Source organism: Crocodylus porosus, unplaced genomic scaffold (genome assembly GCF_001723895.1).
Source record: "Crocodylus porosus isolate Cpor-Errol unplaced genomic scaffold, CroPor_comp1, whole genome shotgun sequence".
In the NCBI taxonomy this organism is placed as follows: Eukaryota; Metazoa; Chordata; order Crocodylia; family Crocodylidae; genus Crocodylus; species Crocodylus porosus.
The window spans coordinates 7,906,378-7,925,114 of record NW_017728912.1 but is presented as its reverse complement, the minus strand read 5'-3'; the positions used below and the strand labels follow the sequence as shown (position 1 = coordinate 7,925,114).

Below are 18,737 nucleotides of genomic sequence, written 5' to 3'. Positions count from 1 at the left end.
TGACTTCCTGCCCTTTGGGCAGGGGGCTGGACTCGATGATCTCCCGAGGTCCCTTCCAGCCCTAATGTCTATGAAATCTATGAAATGTGTCACCAGGTTGCCTCTTTGAAAAGATGTTACCACCAAGTTATATTTTTCCTCTTTATGTTTCTTTCAGGTACAGGTAAGGTGTTGGGTTGCGGGGAAGGCGGTGAATCTGCACTTAAACTGGCAAATGTTGGCTTTTGGTCAAAGGAGTTTTATAAATCGTTGCTAGAAGGGTTTCACAATGTTTTTTTTGCAAAGGAAATGCTTTAGGGAGGGAGATTAAAGAAAGTTCTATACAGTGATCCAAATCCAATAAGGAAAAAAAATGACAGAGTGTAGGAAAACCAGAGAAACTGCAATTTGAAGGTAAGAACCTTTCATTCAGCTGCTTTACTTTAAATGCAGCCAGGCTGGGAGTGACCAAAAGTTGTGACAGTCTGATGATTCCTCAGCAACCTTTATGCGAAAACATTTGCCTTTCGGGTGCTACTTGCAAAACGTTCCATCTTAGACCCTTACCTTTACTAAGCAACCATCCTTAAACACAACCATAACGTAATGGCTCCCATGCAACTGAATTGTTTCCACTGCCCTAACACCATACCTATTATATATTCTGCAGTTTAAATCCACTTACCATTGGACAGGTATCTATGACAGAAACAATCTCTATAATTAGCAATTATGTCAATCTTGTCAGCAGTTTCATCAGAGAGGTCAAGGACTGAATGGCCCTGCAGACTGAATTACCTTATTATCTGCTAGATACAGTCCTTCTACGTACACTGGTATAGGAAATCTGCATTATTACTGTTTCTTCTGTAACTGTTCCCAGGATAAATATGAAACACAGAATATAAGCCCAAGTTTAGCGCTGCCTATCTGCTTTCTCTGCTATTTTTCTTGGCTTCCTCCACACATTGCTCCATATCTATTATACTGTACTTTCTTCATGTTAACCACATTCCCTAAACTGTGTTATGCTGTAGATAGGGAAAGTCTTACGTTCATGAGGAAGGTAACTGGCCAAAGAACCTGCTCATCTTTCACTGTAAATATACAGAGGCCCACAGCAGCATAACATAATCAGAGGCACACTCACTAGTGCTGTGCGAAGCTTCAGTCCCTTATTCAATTTGGCAGAGATTTAGCCGGATTCAGTGGCCGAATCTCCAAATCTGAATTGAATCAGAGGACCCTTTAATCTCTCTGAATTGAATTGGAACCCCCTAAAAGCACTGAGGCGCCGGCTGGCCCTTCTGCACACGCGCGCAGTTTAAAAAGGTCCCGGCAATGGCATAAGCCCCATTAGAGTCCTGGCTCCGGTGTGAGACGCATGGGTGTGTGCCCGCTGCACCCCTGTGAGCCCAGGGACCCCAGCAGCGACCCCAGGACCCCTGATGAGCCCTGGCCTGCTGGCAGGTAAGCAGGGACCCATGGAGGGGGAGACCTAGCCAGCTGGGAGGGGGCTAAGTGGGCCAAGGAGGGACACACCCCCCAGCTCCTACTTCGCCCAGCCCCCCAGGGAGCCATGTGACTGGAGCCTCGTGAACAGGCTGCACAAACAGGCATGCTCCTGGGCCCAGCATGCGAGTTAGTGCAAGAGTTCGCACAGGAGGGCGAGCGGGAGGGCCCGAGGCCCTGACTGTGCACCCCCCAGAGTAAGCAGTCCCAGCTGTAGCCAGCCTACTAGAGGCATGACACGGATGGGCACAGATGGGCTCTGCGGCCCCCCCGGGGCACCTCAGAGACAGCCACCCAGATGGAGCCCATGGTTCCAGGCTTCACGCAGACAGAGCCTTTGGCTCATGGCTGCGGGGGCTGCCTGTCCCTTTTTCAGACTCTGGGGCCCAGGAGCATGGCCACCTCCCTGTGTGGGGTTTGCTCCCTACTGGGGTCTCTGGTGCGCCAGCTGGTAGAGCTCCAGACCACAGTCCAGAGACTGCATGCCATCAGGGACTGTGAGCAGGAGATAGACTCCTACTGCAAGACCCTTCTCCCCTGGGAGGCAGAGGGTCTCCCTCCAGGACAAGGGAGGACCCGGGGACCTCCCCTTCTGTCCAGCCATGGGGTTGGACCAAGGTGGTCAAGGGCCCCAGGGCCCACCACACCAAAGCCCTTGCCCCACTGGAGCTTTGCAACAGGTATGAGCCTCTTGCAGCCCCAGCAGAGTGTGCCAACTTGCCAGCTCCCACAGGCAACACAGAGGACACTGTAGCTACCGTCCCCACTCTCCCCAAGACCAAGCGTAAAGTGTTTGTCGTGGGAGACTCCATCCGGAGGGCTACTGAGGGAGTAATCTGCCATCCCAATCCCTTAGCCCAGGAAGTATGCTGCTTCCCAGGGGCCCACATCCATGACATTGCGGAGAAGATCCCTAAACTCCTCCAGCCCACAGACCACTATCCCATGCTCCTCATCCAATAACACGGCTCGGAGCGCTCCTAGCCGGGTCATGAGGCGATACAGGGATTTGGGTGCGGGGCTAAAGGGCACAGGTGGTGTTGTCTTTGATCCTCCCAGTCTCGGGCTATGGGCTGAGGAGGGCGAGGAGGATTCAGGTAGTCAACCAAAGACTGCAGCACTGGTGTCATTGAGAAGGCTTTGGCTTCCATGACCACAGTCTGCTCTTTGGAGAGAGAGGCAGCGAGCTGTTGGGAAGGGATGGCCTCCACCTCTCTCCGCTGTGGAGGAGGCTCTTCTCAGCTAGACTGGCTGACCTGCTCCACCGGGCTTTAAACTAAGCCCACCGGGGGATGGGGGGACTACTGCCACTGCTGGCCCACTGAGTGTCCCTTGCAAAGCCAGCAGGCCAAGATACATAAGGGATCCCAGCCCAGCCCCTGCCCTGGAACAAAATGTAGGCAAGGCAATGGTCCCTAAGGGGACACTTGCGTGTCTATACACAAATGCCAGGAGCCTGGGGAATAAACAGGAGGAACTTGTTCTCCTGCTAAATGCAAATAACTACGATGTCATTGGGATAATGGAGACCTGGTGGGACTCCACCCATGACTGGACCATGGGTATAGACGGCTATACCCTGTACAGGAGGGATCGAGTGGACAAAAGGAGCAGGGGCGTACCTCTGTCAAGGAAAGCTACACGTCCCTGCAAGCTGACATTGGCACCCATGGTGGATGACTGAGACCCTCTGGGTTAAAATCTGTGGGGAACATGATGCAGGGGATACTATGGTGGGGGGTCTACTACAGACACCCTACCCAGAGTCAAGACCTTGACCAGGAGTTCACCAGGGAATTGGCTGAAGCCGCACAATCCTGGTGTATGGCTGTCATGCGAGACTTTAACTACCCAGACATCTCGTGGGAGGAGCGCTCAGCCAAATCCAAGCGGTCACAAAGCTTTCTGTCATGTGTGGATGAACTCTATCTGATGCAGGAAGTCCACAGGCTGACAAGAGATAAAGCACTGCTTGATCTCATACTGGCAACCAGGGATGACCTAATTAGCAACCTAACAATCAAAGGGGAGTTGGGTGACAGTGATCATGAACTGATCACCTTCACCATCTGCTGTAAAGCTGGCAAGTCAGTCAGTAATACAGAAGTCCTTGACTTCAGGAAAGCTGACTTTGACAAGCTAAGGAGGCTTGTCAGAGACGCCCTAAAAGGCCACAACCCAATGGAGAGGGGAGTTCAGGACAAAGGTTGCTCCTCAAGGGAGCAATCCTGGATGCGCAAGCAAAGTCCATCCCGTCTCAGAGGAAAGGCAGCAAAAGGGCACACAGCCCCCTTGGCTCTCTAGGGAACTGGCAGGCCTCCTGCATCTTAAAAGGAAGACCTACAAAGGATGGAGGACTGGAACCGCCACCAAGGAAGAATACTCTGCTTTAGTCCGGACCTGCAGAGAGACAATCAGGAAAGCCAAGGCTGTGATGGAACTCCAGCTAGCTACAAATATCAAGGAAAATAAAAAGTCCTTTTTTAGATATGTGGAGAGCCGGAGGAAAAGCAAAGGTAACATTGGACCCCTGCTAAACCAGATGGGACAACGGATGCCCAGGAAAAAGCAAACTTGCTAAATGGGTACTTTACATCAGTTTTTCACCAGTTTCATGGGATGGCCCTGCCCACTATGGGTCAGGGAGGCCAGGGCGAGGGAGATTCCTTGCTCTCCATCAAAGCTGACCTCATGAAGGAACACCTCAAGAGGCTGGATACCGTCAAGTGAGCCGGCCCTGATGGGTTACACCCAAGGGTCCTCAGGGAGCTGGCGAGCATCATCGCTCAGCCCCTGGAATGGATCTTTGAGAGCTCTTGGTGCACTGAAGTGTCCAAAGTGTCCGAGGATTGGAAGAGAGCCAATGTTATGCCTATCTTCAAGAAAGGGAGGAAAGTAGATCCGGCAAACTACAGGCCTATCAGCCTAACCTCTATCCTGGGGAAGGTCTTGGAAAAGATTATCAAGGAGGCCATCCTTAACAGACTAACTCAAGGCAGTATCCTGAGGGATACCTAACATGGTTTTGTTGCGGGTAGGTCCTGCTTGACCAATTTCATTTCCTTTTATGACCAGGTGACTTATCACCTGGACAAGGGATAAGAAATTGACGTTGTATACCTTGACTTTAAAAAAGCCTTTGATCTGGTATCCCACAATCACCTCTTGGCGAAAGTGGCTAATTGCGGCCTTGACATCACCACAATCTGCTGGCTGGGGAACTAGCTCCGTGGTAGGACCCAGAGGGCAGTGGTCGATGGGAGCCAATCGTCTTGGTGCACTGTGACCAGTGGGGTCCCACAAGTCTCTGTCTTAGGGCCTATACTGTTTAACATCTTCATCAATAATGTGGACATTGGTGTCAGAAGCGGACTGGCCAAGTTCACCGACAACACCAAACTCTGAGGTAAAGCATCCACACCAGAGGATAGGACGGTGATCCAGGTGGATCTGGACAGACTCATGAAATGGGCAGATGTGAACCTGATGGTGTTCAATACCAAAAAGTGCAAGGTTCTCCACCTTGGGATGAAAAACCATGCTTATAGGTTGGGTAGTGCCACGCTGGCTAGTACCACAGATGAAAGGGACTTGGGGGTTATGGTTGACCACAAGTTGAACATGAGCCTTCAGTGTGATGCTGCGGCTAGTAAAGTGAGCAAAACACTCGCTTGCATCTATAGATGCTTCTCAAGCAGATCCCGGGACGTCATTCTCCCACTGTACTCAGCCTTGGTGATGCCGCAGCTAGAGTACTGCATACAGTTTTGGACTCCACAGTTCAAAAAGGATGTGGAGAAGCTTGAGAGGGTGCAGGGGAGAGCCACATGCATGATCAGAGGTCAGGAAAACAGACCTTATGATGAGAAGCTGAGAGCAATGGGGTTATTCAGCCTGGAAAAGCACAGGCTCAGGGGTGATCTGGTGGCCACCTATAAGTTTATAAGGGGTGCTCATCAGGATCTGGGGGAACAACTGTTCACCAGAGCCCCCCAAGGGATGACAAGATCAAACGGTCACAAATTTCACTGTGACCAATTCAGGCTAGACTTAAGAAAGAACTTCTTCACTGTCCGAGCCCCCAAGGTTTGGAACCAGAGGTGGTTCAAGCACCCATTTTGAACGACTTCAAGACACATTTGGATGCTTATCTTGCTGGGATCCTATGATCCCTACTGGGGCAGGGGGCTGGACTCAATGATCCCCCAGTGTTCCTTCCGGCCCAAAAAATTTAAAAAAAAAAAATAGAATCAATTCAGACAGATTCAGAAAGATTTGGAGATTCAGACATAGAGACAGCTTAAAATGTTTTTTCTACATGCACATTGGGATGCTGGGGCAATCCACTTCTAGAAGCACTTCTGATCCACTTCTGGGTCCACCAGGGAGCATGCTGGGGGGGGGCCTGCATCCTCCCAGCCTCTTGGTGCCTCCTGGGTCTGGGGGGGCACCTGTGGTCCCCCTGTGGCCAATTGCCAAGCCAAGGGAAGGTGCAGGGGGTCCCTTGTGCACTCCCTAGTGGGACCAGAAGTACTTCCAGTCATTTCTGGTTTCACCGCCAAGCATGTAGAGCCCCCCCGCAACACACACACACATCCACGCTCCTGTGGGATGCTCCATGTGCTCCAGCATCTACAAGCCATGCCTGGTACCTCAAGGTATGTAGAAAAAACTTTTAAAGCTGTGTCTATGTCCAAATCACTGATTCTCTGAATCAGCATCAAATCTTCAGATTCGGATTCAGCCGGCTTGAATCATGGACAGTGATCCAAATCAATTAATCAAATTGCTGTCTCTGATTCAGGCAAAATCTGAATCAAATAGGGCCCACTTCACACACCCCTAACATTTGCATACTCTAGCCAAGATATTTTGCCACTACCTTCTGCTCAACTTCCCTGCCAACTTCTTCCAATTCCTGTTTCACCTGTAACAATATTCCCTTGGAAATCTCAATTATTGGATGTGTGCTTTCAGCTCAGCTAAGTAACACATTCCAAAAATATCTACAAGAAGTTGGTGGAATAACTATAGAAATAGGCTGAAAATCCTACTGGGTGTAGGGCTCCAAACAGTACATTAGTGTCAAGATTTAGATGGCAGAACCTTAGATTACATTTAGATCAAATCTAACTAATTTAGATGCCTGGAGTGCCCCTGTGTCTGGCAGGCCAGATCAGCTCATAGGGCTCCCTGATGCAGGAGCTCATGATGCATCTCCATGACGGGAAGCCCCCTCAGGTTCTAGGGTGCCCCGCTGCAGGAGGTTGCAACTTGCTGGTATAGGGGGACCCCAAGATTGGGATCCTGGGCTTCCCCTGCACCAGTAATAATGCATGATGGGATCCAGTTCTTGATCCCACAGTCATGCCTCCTGCTATACATCTGTGTGGCAAATGACTGTACATACTGTTAGGTGCTCAAGATCTCCAGGTGCCTCTATTTTCAGTGGCTGTTGAGCAGGTGTTTTAAGGATCTCAGTTTAAATATTAGAGTTGCATCCATAAAGACCTGATCAGGTACCTACTAACCTGCATGGATGCAGACCAAAAAGATAAGTGACTAGGTTTCATAATCATGCGTTGACAAAAACAGAAAAAGAACCCCAAAGTCCCAGTTTCTACTCCTGCTTTTAATTTTAACCTTGCAATATTCTATGATTCCTCAGGCCCTAAATGAATAATTATTGTGACAGTCAAATAAAACATGATTATTATGATAACTGGTGATCAGGAACAAACTAAAAGGCTAGCAAATAGGTTTTGTGTTCGTGCTGGCATATTTTCAAAGTTATATTTTTCTGCTGCTCTAAAGAGTATCGCCTTCCTGAGATCCATATTACTAATAGGGAATCCAAGGATTATCATTTCATTTCTGAGATTTAAATTGCCAGGTTTGCTGGCAGTTAATTAAATAAAACTGGATATCTGCACTTCAATAATGTTGGGATGTTAATTTTAATATCTGTGTCAAAGATGCTTAGAGAACAGATATGAATAAATAACATTTTAATGCATGCATATTCAAGCAAACATCCTTTATTACTTACCTAAGATAATATATATTAAAGGGAGGAAAGAATGCAGGAGCACATGGTTAATCCCCATGGCTGGAAGCCCCTCAGGTTCAAGGGTTCCCTACCACAGGAGGTTGCAACTTGTTGGTGTAGGGAGACCCCAACATTGTGATCCTGGGCTTCCCCTGCACCAGCAATAATGCCTGATGGGATCCAATTCTTGATCCCACAGGGGTTCTTTCCCACCTTTACTATAGCTGATGTAAAACCCAAAGGACTATCAATAGTGCAGAGAATGTTGTACCTTGGGCTCATGTTAGAAGCCTGGGATAGCACATGGTTTCAGAAGACTTTGAGTAATTTTTTAAAAATTATTCTGAATACCTCATGTCCTGATGTTATTAAACAAAAGCAATGACTTTCCTACACAATATTTCATAACTTTGAAGTTACATTGCTGTGTGCCAGTTCTTTAACTGTAAGCAGACTTAGTACTTTTATAAAACTCAACCCCGTAAGGTTGTAAATGCCTTGAACTCTTAAATGGAGTGGAGCTTGCTTAGCATCTCTCGGAAGTACTCACAGCACCTTGCAGGATCAGAGAAATTGTGCTTTATATGTAATCTTTACTGCTTCTCTGTCACAAAGGAATTGCCATTCTGCAGAAGGCAAAGTATGAGCTTAAACAATGAGCTCACGGTTCTATATCTAGTTAGTGAAAGAACCAGGAACAGAACTAAACAGTGCCTAGTATGCTTAACTATTCTGTGGATCACTGTCCTTGAAAGAGTAACCTATTTCACTGCCTCTCCGTCCGTTTGTTTCTTTGCCTTCTTGGAACTATAGTTAAGGTAGCTATTGAAAACATCTCATGCAGAATGTACCTATAAAGATATTTACTACGTTGCTCTAACAGTATAAGAGTACACATTTGCCTTAGTATGTCTGCATGAATATGGCTAAGTGGACTCAGACTCGCAAATTCCTTCTTAAAATGCAACATATAGAACTAGCATAGTGCTGTATGCAGTATTGCCCACAGTTTCCAAACCTAGAAAGAGTGGTCCAACTTTGCTACTGGCACATGTGGGTGCAACTCCATTGGCACAAAGCCCTTAAGGAATTTGGCCAGCTTTGGTGGTGATTTTTTTTTCCTTAGACAGCTCTCTTACTCCTTCCAGAGAAAAGATGGCTCTTCACTGAAACTAAATAAGGAAATGAGAGGGGAAAAGAGAGCCAAGTAAAGGTAGAACTGTACACAATTGGGGGGAGGGGTTATTTCTTTGTTAGATTTATATCCACCTCTGTGATTATCCAAAGCACTTAACCAGAGGATATTCGGGGGGGGGGCGGGAATCAACCCATCCTATTCAACCTGCTCCCCTTCATATGAATTTTTAAAATGTTCAGTAGGAGAAAGACCTTTTAGCTCACTGGGAGGGAAGGGGGGTGTTAGACAGGCACCTGGTTTTCAGTCCTTGCTCCTGTAACCCGGGCAGTACTCCAAACGGTGCCCCCTCTTCATTTGAAGGGATCAGAGCAGGTGCACAAGCGCTGTGGGAGGTGTAGGGACTCTCCTCCCCCTATAGAGCAGAGCCAGACCACCAATGGGGACTTAACCATATACCTTTTCATGAGGGAACAATAGTGGGAACATAACAGGCATAAATCAGAGGGTATAGTGGACACTACAGTGCCCCAAGGGGGCAGGATTCAACAAAGGTTAGACACTTACAATCATTGACAAAAGACAGAGTTAACAAAATATAAAACACAAACAGAAGAACAAACAATACGGGTTGGTGAAATATAAAAAGGCACAAAATACAAAATGACAAGGAAATATAGGGCCTAGGTACCTGGAGGGGGGAAAACACAATGGCCCCTTTCCACTGCAAGAAGATTTGCTTCTTGTTAGCTCACTCACTCCAGCTAGGACTTGAGCCCAGATCTCCCACATGGTAGGCAGGAATGCTGCCACACAGCCACCACTGGTGGCACTACTCCAGCATGCTAAGGGTCTTGACCTTCCCAGAGCCCCAGCGTCATGTCAAGCTGCCTGGCCTCTGACTGGAGGAGCTGGGAGCAGAGCTGGGAACCTCTTAGATCCTCGCTGGAGCAGGAGGAGCCTCTCCTGCTGGCTGTAGCCTCTCCTCAGGGATCCTGGAGCCCAGCAGGGAGCCTCTCCTGCCGGCCGCACTGCTGAGGGTCCCACTGCTGCCTGCAGGTCCCACTCCTTCAGGTTCTTCTGGGGCAACTGCTTCTGCCCTGCTGGCCCAGCTCTTGCCAGCTCTTTGAAGCTCCTTCCTCGTGGTCCCTCGCTGGTCTCCTCTGAGTCAGCTGCGCTGCCCCTTTTATCCCCCTCCAGATGACCCAAGGGGCAATCAGGGGACATGGAGGGTGAGTCTCTGGGACCTGATTGGTGAGGAAAGGGAACCCCAAGCCCTTTAATCATCTTTTACCTTTTCAAAACCCCTGGGCTAGGTCACTGCCAGCTAGCCTGTCACACTCCACTAAATGATTAATTTGAAATTAAACCCCTACATATCATAATTGTTTATTGAAGAGAATTCTGGAAAAATAACTGGTTTCAATCAAAATTTTCATTTGTGCTTTCACACCAATATATAATTAAAGAATTCAAAACAAAAAACCTTCTGAAAGGAAAAATATAATTCCCACTCCTGAACAATGTCAGGAAGGGAAATTGCAAAATGGAATTTTGGTGAAGACATGACTTCAGGAACTGTTTTAGTTTCACTGGGACTGAATTTTCCACTAGAAAAAACTGTCCCACTGAAGTTTTTCTAAATAGTCTTCATGGTTCTTAGACTTCATAGACATTAGGGCTGGAAGAGACCTTGGAAGATCATCAAGCCCAGCCCCCTGCCCCAGGGGCAGGAAGTCAGCTGAGGTCAAAGGATCCCAGCAAGATAAACACTCAGCTGACTCTTAAAGGAGTCCAGAGTAGGCACTTGCACCCTCTGGTGGCAGTCTGTTCCAGACCTTGGGGTCTCAGACAGTAAAGAAGTTCTTCCTTATGTCCAGCCTGAAACAGTCTTGGAAGAGTTTGTGACCGTTTGACCTTGTCATCCCTTGGGGCGCCCCCAGATCCTGATGTGCACCTCTTATATACTTAAAGGCAGCCACCAGGTCCTCCCTGAGCCTGAGCTTTTCCAGGCTGAAGAGTCCCATAGTTCTCAGCCTCTCATCGTAAGGCCTGTTCTCCTGCCCTCTGATCATGCACATTCTCTTCTCTGGACTCTCTCAAGCTTCTCCACATCCTTTGTAAATTATGGATCCCAGAATTGGATGCAGTACTCCAGGTGCAGCCTCACCAAGGCCAAGTACAGCAAGAGGATGGCATCCTGGGATTTCCTAGAGAGACATCTATGGATGCAAGCCAGCATTTTGCCTGCTTTGCTGGCTGCAACATCAAATTGGTGACTTATATTCATCTTGTGGTCAATCATGACCCCCAAGTCCCTTTCAACCATGATGCTAGCAAGTGTAGCACTGCCAAGACTATAAGCATGCTGCAGATTTTTGTTCCCAAGGTGGAATACCTTGCATTTTTCAGTGTTGAAGGCCATCAGATTTTTGTCCACCCATTTTCCAAGCCTGTCAAGGTCAGCGTGGATCACCATCCTGTCCTCAGGTGTGGACGCTTTACCCCAAAGTTTGGTGTCATTGGCAAACTTGGCCAGTTTGTTTCTGATACCAATGTCCATATCATTAATGAAGATGTTGAAAAGAATAGGATGGATTATTCAGACTGTTTTTAATGTCAGTGAAATTTCCTCAGTTCTCTGAATGGTCTGTCAATTCAAAACAGTTGGTAAGTTATTTGAATAAAAATTTAAAAAGCCAGTCAAGTCTTACCATCAGATTTGTCTGTGGTTTAGTGGGGAAAACTTATCTCACCTGCCATTTGTATTGCCACACGTTATGTTGCCGTAGGGATTTCTGTCTCTGCAGTTCTGTCTTCCATTTTATTTTCTTATTTCTTTTTTCACTGGAGTTACAAACGTGAGTGAAATCTTGGCGCCATTGAAGGAAGTAGCAAAATCCTCATTAACTTAAAGGAGATCAGGATTTCACTCTTGGTCTCTGCCTACGGTGAAGGTTTTTTTGGTACAAAAAATGTAGCTAAGGTAACTTGCAACAGAGTGCCAGGAATATAAGGCATGCTGAGCAGCAGTTATATGTTTGAAAACATAGCATCAGTGAAGGCAGGCAGCTTCCAATGCCCATACAGATCTGTTTATAGAGGCCCATGAAATTTAGCTCATCAGAGCTCAGCTAAGGGAATTTTAGCCTGCAGGGTAAAACTGCAGAAGATGCCAAAGACAGTCAAGTAATAAAGTGGTACAAAGAAACTGCCAGTTTTATTAGGAGCCTCAACACTATATTATATTTGAAAATGGCTGCGTAGTTTGAATTTGCAACTTCAAAACTTACATTTGTTTGAAAAATAAAAATACTCTTCTAATTGAACTCTGTGGATGAACCTGCACATGCAATTAATGTGAAGCAATAAACTCCAACACTCATTTACATTTCAATGTGCATCTGGGAATCGCAGCATGTTGAGCCGGGTAAGAGTGCCCCCAGCTAGCAGGTGTCAGGGGCCAGCCTAGGGCTGCTCCAGCCCAGCTCAATGTGCAGTGGAGGGGTTAGCTGGGGCACAAGGGTGCTTCAGTGTGGGGCTAGCCAGCAGCTAGTCCCTGCACTGAAGCACCCTTGTGCCCCAGCCAGCCAAGGCAGCATCTACATATGCACTGCTGTGTTGTTTTTTACTCTGCAGCAAGACAATACTTGTATTTACAAGTACTGATCTGCTGTGGAGTAAATTAGTTTACTCCAATTTAACAGGTGCATATGTGGAGACACTGAGACATTTACTGTGAGGCTAATTAGTCTACTACAGAGTAAACATCTCTCATAGACACTCCCTATATGTGCAACCTTAAAAGCACAGTTTCTATGAACATATAGGTATCATAGCACTCCTAATGACAGCCACTCCACAAGGATAATCCTTGCCAACACTACATATGTGGTAACATTGTAAGTAGCTTTTTTTCTGGACCTCCACAAAAAGTGGGTGGAGAAGATTGCTCAAAGGGAAAAAAATTCCCTTAGTTTGAACTTGTGCTCTCTACGCAAGCATTTTCCATTAATATTATAGCAAAAAATCTATTGATAGGAATTGTAGTAGTAACAGCAATCTTTTTTTTATCAGCTATCAGTTTATATTAGCCAAAACTGAACTCATAAACATTAACAATGGAACCTTGATTCTATGCATAATTATACTCTGCTGACCAGGAAACAGAAATACTACTATATGGAGTAGAGCTATAAGTTTCAGAGTAGCAATGTTTTGGCAGTTATACATGGAAAATGTTAGCCTAACTTATCAAGATCAGATGAAATTTCAGCTTGTGAATACAATTATTTTAATGTGCAACTCTGAGTAACATATATACCAAGAATTCTTCACCAAGATTATCTGCTGAATTGTTTTGAGCAGGAAATGCATTCAAGAGTTTTGAATTGCCTGAGGACCATTCAGGGAGATAGGCTTTCACTATGCTGAATAAATAATTTTACCATATATCATTCTCTCAGGTCTCATAATATAGCAACATATGAGAAAGACAGCAGAAGCAACAGGAAAAGTGGAGACAATGACAGGCACCAAACTAGAAAACTGCAAAGATACAAAAGCACACTACCTCTCATTACCCACCTCTACAAGTGACCTAGGAATTGAGCTATTACTCTGAATAATTCCACCCACTAGCCCTCTCTACAGACAGCATCAGTGTCTGTGTGGGAAGCAAGTCTCTTCATAAAAATAGGAGAAAAGGGTTTTGAAAGATCTTTATTTTAATTGTGGGAGTTTTTAAAAACCATGGGGTTTTCTCTTTTCAGAACAATCACTTTATATTTACATTTTCTAGGTTGAAACAATTACTTTTTTCCAGGTATCACCCCCAGAAGGAATTTTATCAGAGATATACACTGAAAAACATTATTTTTCATGGAAAGACCAGCTTAAAGGTAGCAAATGAAAAAAGAGAATACTTAAAAAAAATAACACTTCATTATGATTTATTTGGTCTCTCTACTCACTTGTTTCCCCCACACAATCAGAACAATCCAGTTACTAGAATGAAAACTTGACCTGCTATTTTACACCAAAATCTTTTCACAAATGAAAAAAAAAGTCCGGTATTAAAAAGTCAATAGTTCTTAGTGCAGAAGCCCTCAAATAATTGTAAAATATTTAAGTTGTCAGCAGCACAGAACACATGGTTGAATCCTCTCACCTCTTCCCATGATAAACAGGCAAATGGAAAAATGAAGGTGAGAAGTTATTTAAAATACCTTCCTATTAATGGAAATGCTGACATTGTCATTTACAGCCAGATTTTATTCCACCAGTTAAAGGCTTAAATTGAGCTAGATGCAAAAGCATATATCAGATTTGAATAAGACTAAGAGTCTAAGATAAGAATAAGAGCAACCTACTCTTTCTTTGTGTAAGAAGAGAGCCACCTGCCTTCTTCAGCACCCCTAGAACTCCAACCTGGAGTCACTGAGGCTTACTTAAGGAAGGGGGGCTAGAATTACATACATCAGCTCTCCCACAGGCCAAGTACAGACAGTCAGAAAGCCTGAAGCTGAATTGATTCAGTCTTTGTAGATTAGTCTAAACTGGAGAGATTGAACTGAGAAACAGCTGAACAGACACTCACTTTTGATTTAGGAAATACAGCCACATGGCTGCATTGGCTCAGGCCAGAAGCTGGGGAGCACTACAGCACAGCTCTCTGGCACATAGCCAGCATGGCCTGTATGCTCACTTCCTCTTCCTGCTGTCCCCAAGACCTCTGGGATTTGCAGTCCAGAATCACAACAGCAGGACTCAGCAAGATTGCTCATCGCTTCCTTATCCTGCTTCTAGGTGCTTCTGGGATTTGTAGTTCACAGTCAAAGCCAGCAGTAACTTTCAGTAAGTTTAGCAGAGTAGGGCAGCTCTGTATTTAGGGGAGGGGAGATTTAACGCCCGTCCCCTGGCCCCTGGCCCACCCCCACCCCCAACACTTCTCTGCTGGAGCAGACAGCCCAGCCCAGAGCTGGAAAGCATGCTGAGATCCCGGAGGACTCTGATTTAACTTAAACCAAGGAAGGGTCTGGGACAGAAGTTTTATAAACCAGTTTGACCCAAATCAGTTAAGTCTGATGCCACATTCAACCAGGTTTACCTTAAACCAGTTCCAGCCATTTTGAAACTGGTTTATGTTCACAGAACTTCTGTTCCATTACAATTTTAAACCAGTTTCTGATCATTTAAACTGGTTTGTGTAACTTCTGTCCCTAGCCACAAAGTCCAAATAAGAATCTTCCTCACAGTAGGTTTTAAGAGGAACTGCATGTGAAATCTACTTGCCTATGCAGCTCTTACAGGGCTTTGCCACCCAACAGTTGGCAATGGAGGGCACAGAGCTGGTGTAGAGGTGCAAGACCTCTGTTCAAACACCTGTGGGCCTTAGGATCTGGGAATTCTGCAGTACAGCCTTCCCTTATTTTTTGAGCAGGACTGCAAATTCTCACCAGACTCCTCAGAACAGTTCAATAGCGGAACCATTGTTTCCTACTTGCTTCCACCTGCAAGATTTGCCCTGGGAGAGGAAAAATTCAGGCCCAGGACTCTTCACTTCCTGTTGCAGTGGCCACAGCACCTGCACAAATCATACTTATGGCATGGTGGCAGCCATAAATCACTGCTGCCCCAATGTGTGGTAGCGTACCCAGATGCATCGTTACACCTCTACTCTAAAGTAGTTGCTGTGTTTCATCCTAGAAATAGCTGCACTGCTATGGGGAACAAAGAGATTACACTACACTGGCTGCACAAACCCTATAAAATCTATCAAACATTTTTCGTGTTTATTGGCGTTCCAGTCACTACAGAAACCTAAAATCATTATGTGTCATAGTTTCAGTGACCAGGGAAAAGAAAGCTCTAAGGTTTTCAAGAATCTTTAGTCCATATCTAAAAACTTACAAAAGTATAAGAGAGTGGAATTTGGCCCTTTCTATGCCTCCTAGTTGATATAACATTGTCAAGCTTTGTTTTAAATTTCCTTGTACCTGCCAGTTTTTGTCACAATCGTATATATCAATATGGGGCTGTTGTGGACATTTCTCACTGTGTTACAGAATTTCTCCTGAAAATTTCTACTGTTGTCCTAGACTTTAAGGCTGAGATACTCCAGGGGATCCTGCCCCACCTGTAGTGGGATTGAGACATCCACTAATTACCAGTAGATGCCTTTGCCTACTACATATAACCAATTTCTACACATACATGAAAAATATTTAGAGAAAGAAGAGAGTGCAGCCTTGCAATGTAGGTTAGTTATAAAGTTTGCAAATCCAAATAGCATCTTTTATCTGTTATAGAGGGGTAGTCTGTATTCAGAGTAAATAGGCTTGTTGCTACTCCTAGCAAAGTCAATAGTAGTCTTTCCACCAAATTCTATGGGAGGATCAACTCCCATGGGATAAGATGACAGACCACGTTGCCTTTCTCTTTAATGGTTTTCATAATAAGATCATACAAAAAAAAGGAAATGACATCCCATCCTTATTTCTTTCTCAGAGGAGGTCACCTTTGCTTGTCATTAATGTGCCAATTCTTAGAGATGATGGACATGTTAGCCTCAGTGAAGTCAATGGAAATTACAGATGCTCAGCATCGTTCTGGATTAGACTCATTGAGCATCAATGGATGAGTATGTTTTAGTTAAATTACATGGGTCTGACTTTGTTCATGCTTATGCAGGGGTAACTCTACTGAAGCAAAGCAGTTTACACACTTACATAAAACTGATCAGAAAGAATATTTTCAGCCCCTAGTGAATACAGGCCTCTGGAAAGGTTAGTCTATGTCATGCAAAACCTACTCTTGCAGGTGAGGCCCAAAGATTGTTTCTATCTCAAAAGTATGCAAAGACTGGAAGGTTTGATTTAAGATAACTGATATTGATGACATGAAGATTAGGGACTGGATACAAAGTAGTGCTATCACTCATGTTAAAATATAGTTTGTTTTTCATACCCAACCTGAACTGATGAATTTCAGCATAAACTATGCAATAAATCATTCCTATCTCAGCTCCTATCTCCTGCCTGATATTTATCAAGCGGGTTTTTTTTGCCAAAGTGGACATTTACTATCTGCCACTTCCTCTCTATCATCTTTATGGTGCTTCTGCTCTTTTATATTTATTAAAGAAAAAGAATCTTTTTCTTCCTACCTACTTGGAACTTCTCTCCATTGTTCCTGCTTCTCCTACCTTTTACTCTCTGGTTGTTTGTTCCCAAAGACACCAGGACATGAATCATCTGTAAATAAAATAAATCTATAGTTAGATTCCAAACATAGGATGGGATATTTTACCTAAAAAGCTAAAACTGCTACAGAACTAATGTGTATCAAAAACATTCATCCTGATTTTCAGCGAGCTTTTTCTTCTTGCAAGTTGCAGCCTACAGTAAAAACAAAGGTATGTCTCATTCTGCAGGCCTTCCTCAGTGTTGCTTAAATAAGGACTGCAAGATCATGTGTACACAAGTTCAGTGCACTTTATGTGGGATAAAATTAACAAGTTGGCCAGATCCTCAACTGGGAATAAACTTTGAAGTTAGTGGTGATTCACACTGATGTGAATGGGACTAAGTCAGTTTACACTAGCTGAGTTTCTGGCCCAATAGGTTTATCTGCATCAGCATTTCTTTCTGTATAGCTAATAAATGAAAGCCTTGTTCAGGTAACTTTGTAACAGTCCTTTATAATGTAAGTCATCTTCTCCATAGAGAATACATCCAAAACCTTAATGAACTATTTTTCTATTGAAAAAATAGTATTGAGTTTAACTGTGTAGCGATAGTGTGAGTCATTTCAAGTACTAGTATCTGCAGCAGATTCTGGGCTTATGTTGCCTGGTTTGGCTATCAGTACCAAATGCAACTGCTAGTCTAAGAGATAACATTTTTGAAATTCCAGTAATGGATGAACAGCTTGTTGTAACTTGTTACCAAACAGACTTTGCCACTAAGCAAATATTAAAAGTGATTTGATAGATTCCTGTTCATATTGGCCCATTTTTACTTCCTGGACGTAGCGGTTAAAGTAGGGTGGCCATCAAAGAGGACAGTCAGGTTGTCCTCAACTGATATGAAACTGGATGGCTTTATGTTATGCCCTGGCAGATCTCCTCTGGTGGGCTTTAAACTAGGCTCATCGGGGAAGGGGACAACAAGGGAGGAAGAAGCCTTGGACTGCTAAACCAAGCAGCACCTACAAATACAGCCCAGCCTAGACCAACGAGTGGAATATATACACAGGTAAGCAACAGGGGCCAGGGCAATGCTGAGATTAGGGGGCCAGTGCACACATCCACAGAAGGCCTCAAATGCCTCTACACAAATGCTCGTAGTTTGGGAAACAAGCAGGAAGAACTTACCCTCCTGCTAGCTGTCACCAACCCAGACATAGTGGGGAATCACTGAAACGTGGTGGGGCCCAACACATGACTGGGCAGTGAATATCAAGGGCTATAGGCTGTACAGGAGGGACAGGACAGGGAGGAAAGACAGGGGTGTGGCGCTCTACATTAAGGAGGAATACACATCTTCATCAAGTAGCACAGAGTCAGAGAAGGGGCACACTGAAGTGCTCTGGGTTAGAATACAAGGTAGTTGAGAAGAAAGAGACTTAACAGTGGGAGTCTACTACAGACCACCCAACCACGGGGAAGAGCTAGACCAGGAATTCTTTAGTCAGCTCACAGAAGTAGTTAAGTCAAAGGACATGGTCATCATGGGTGACCTGAATTTTCCAGACATCTGCTAGGGAGAGCAGTCAGCCAGGTCTGACCACTCATGTAGGTTCCTAGCCAACCGCACCTTGTCATGCATCCACAGATGCATCTGGAGCAGGTCCAAGGAGGTGATACTCCCCCTCTATGCAGCACTGGTCAGGCCGCAGCTGGAGTACTGCATCCAGTTCTGGTCGCCGCACTTCAAGAGGGAAGTGGACAACATGGAGAGGGTCCAGAGGAGGCCACTTGCATGATCAGGGGACAGCAGGGCAGGCCCTATGAGGAGAGGCTATGGGACCTGAACCTGTTCAACTTCCACAAGAGAAGGC

At 45.3% G+C, this 18,737-nt stretch overlaps 1 long non-coding RNA gene across 1 annotated transcript in view; it reads left to right on the top strand.

The window, feature by feature from the left end:
• The first annotated feature begins 2,493 nt into the window (after positions 1-2,493).
• LOC109309545 overlaps positions 2,494-18,737 on the top strand; it is a 24,700-nt gene continuing 8,456 nt past the window's right edge. Inside the window, exons 1-2 of the long non-coding RNA XR_002100951.1 lie at positions 2,494-2,504; positions 14,520-14,531. This is a non-coding gene — a long non-coding RNA (uncharacterized LOC109309545). The remainder of the gene's footprint in view (positions 2,505-14,519; positions 14,532-18,737) is intronic.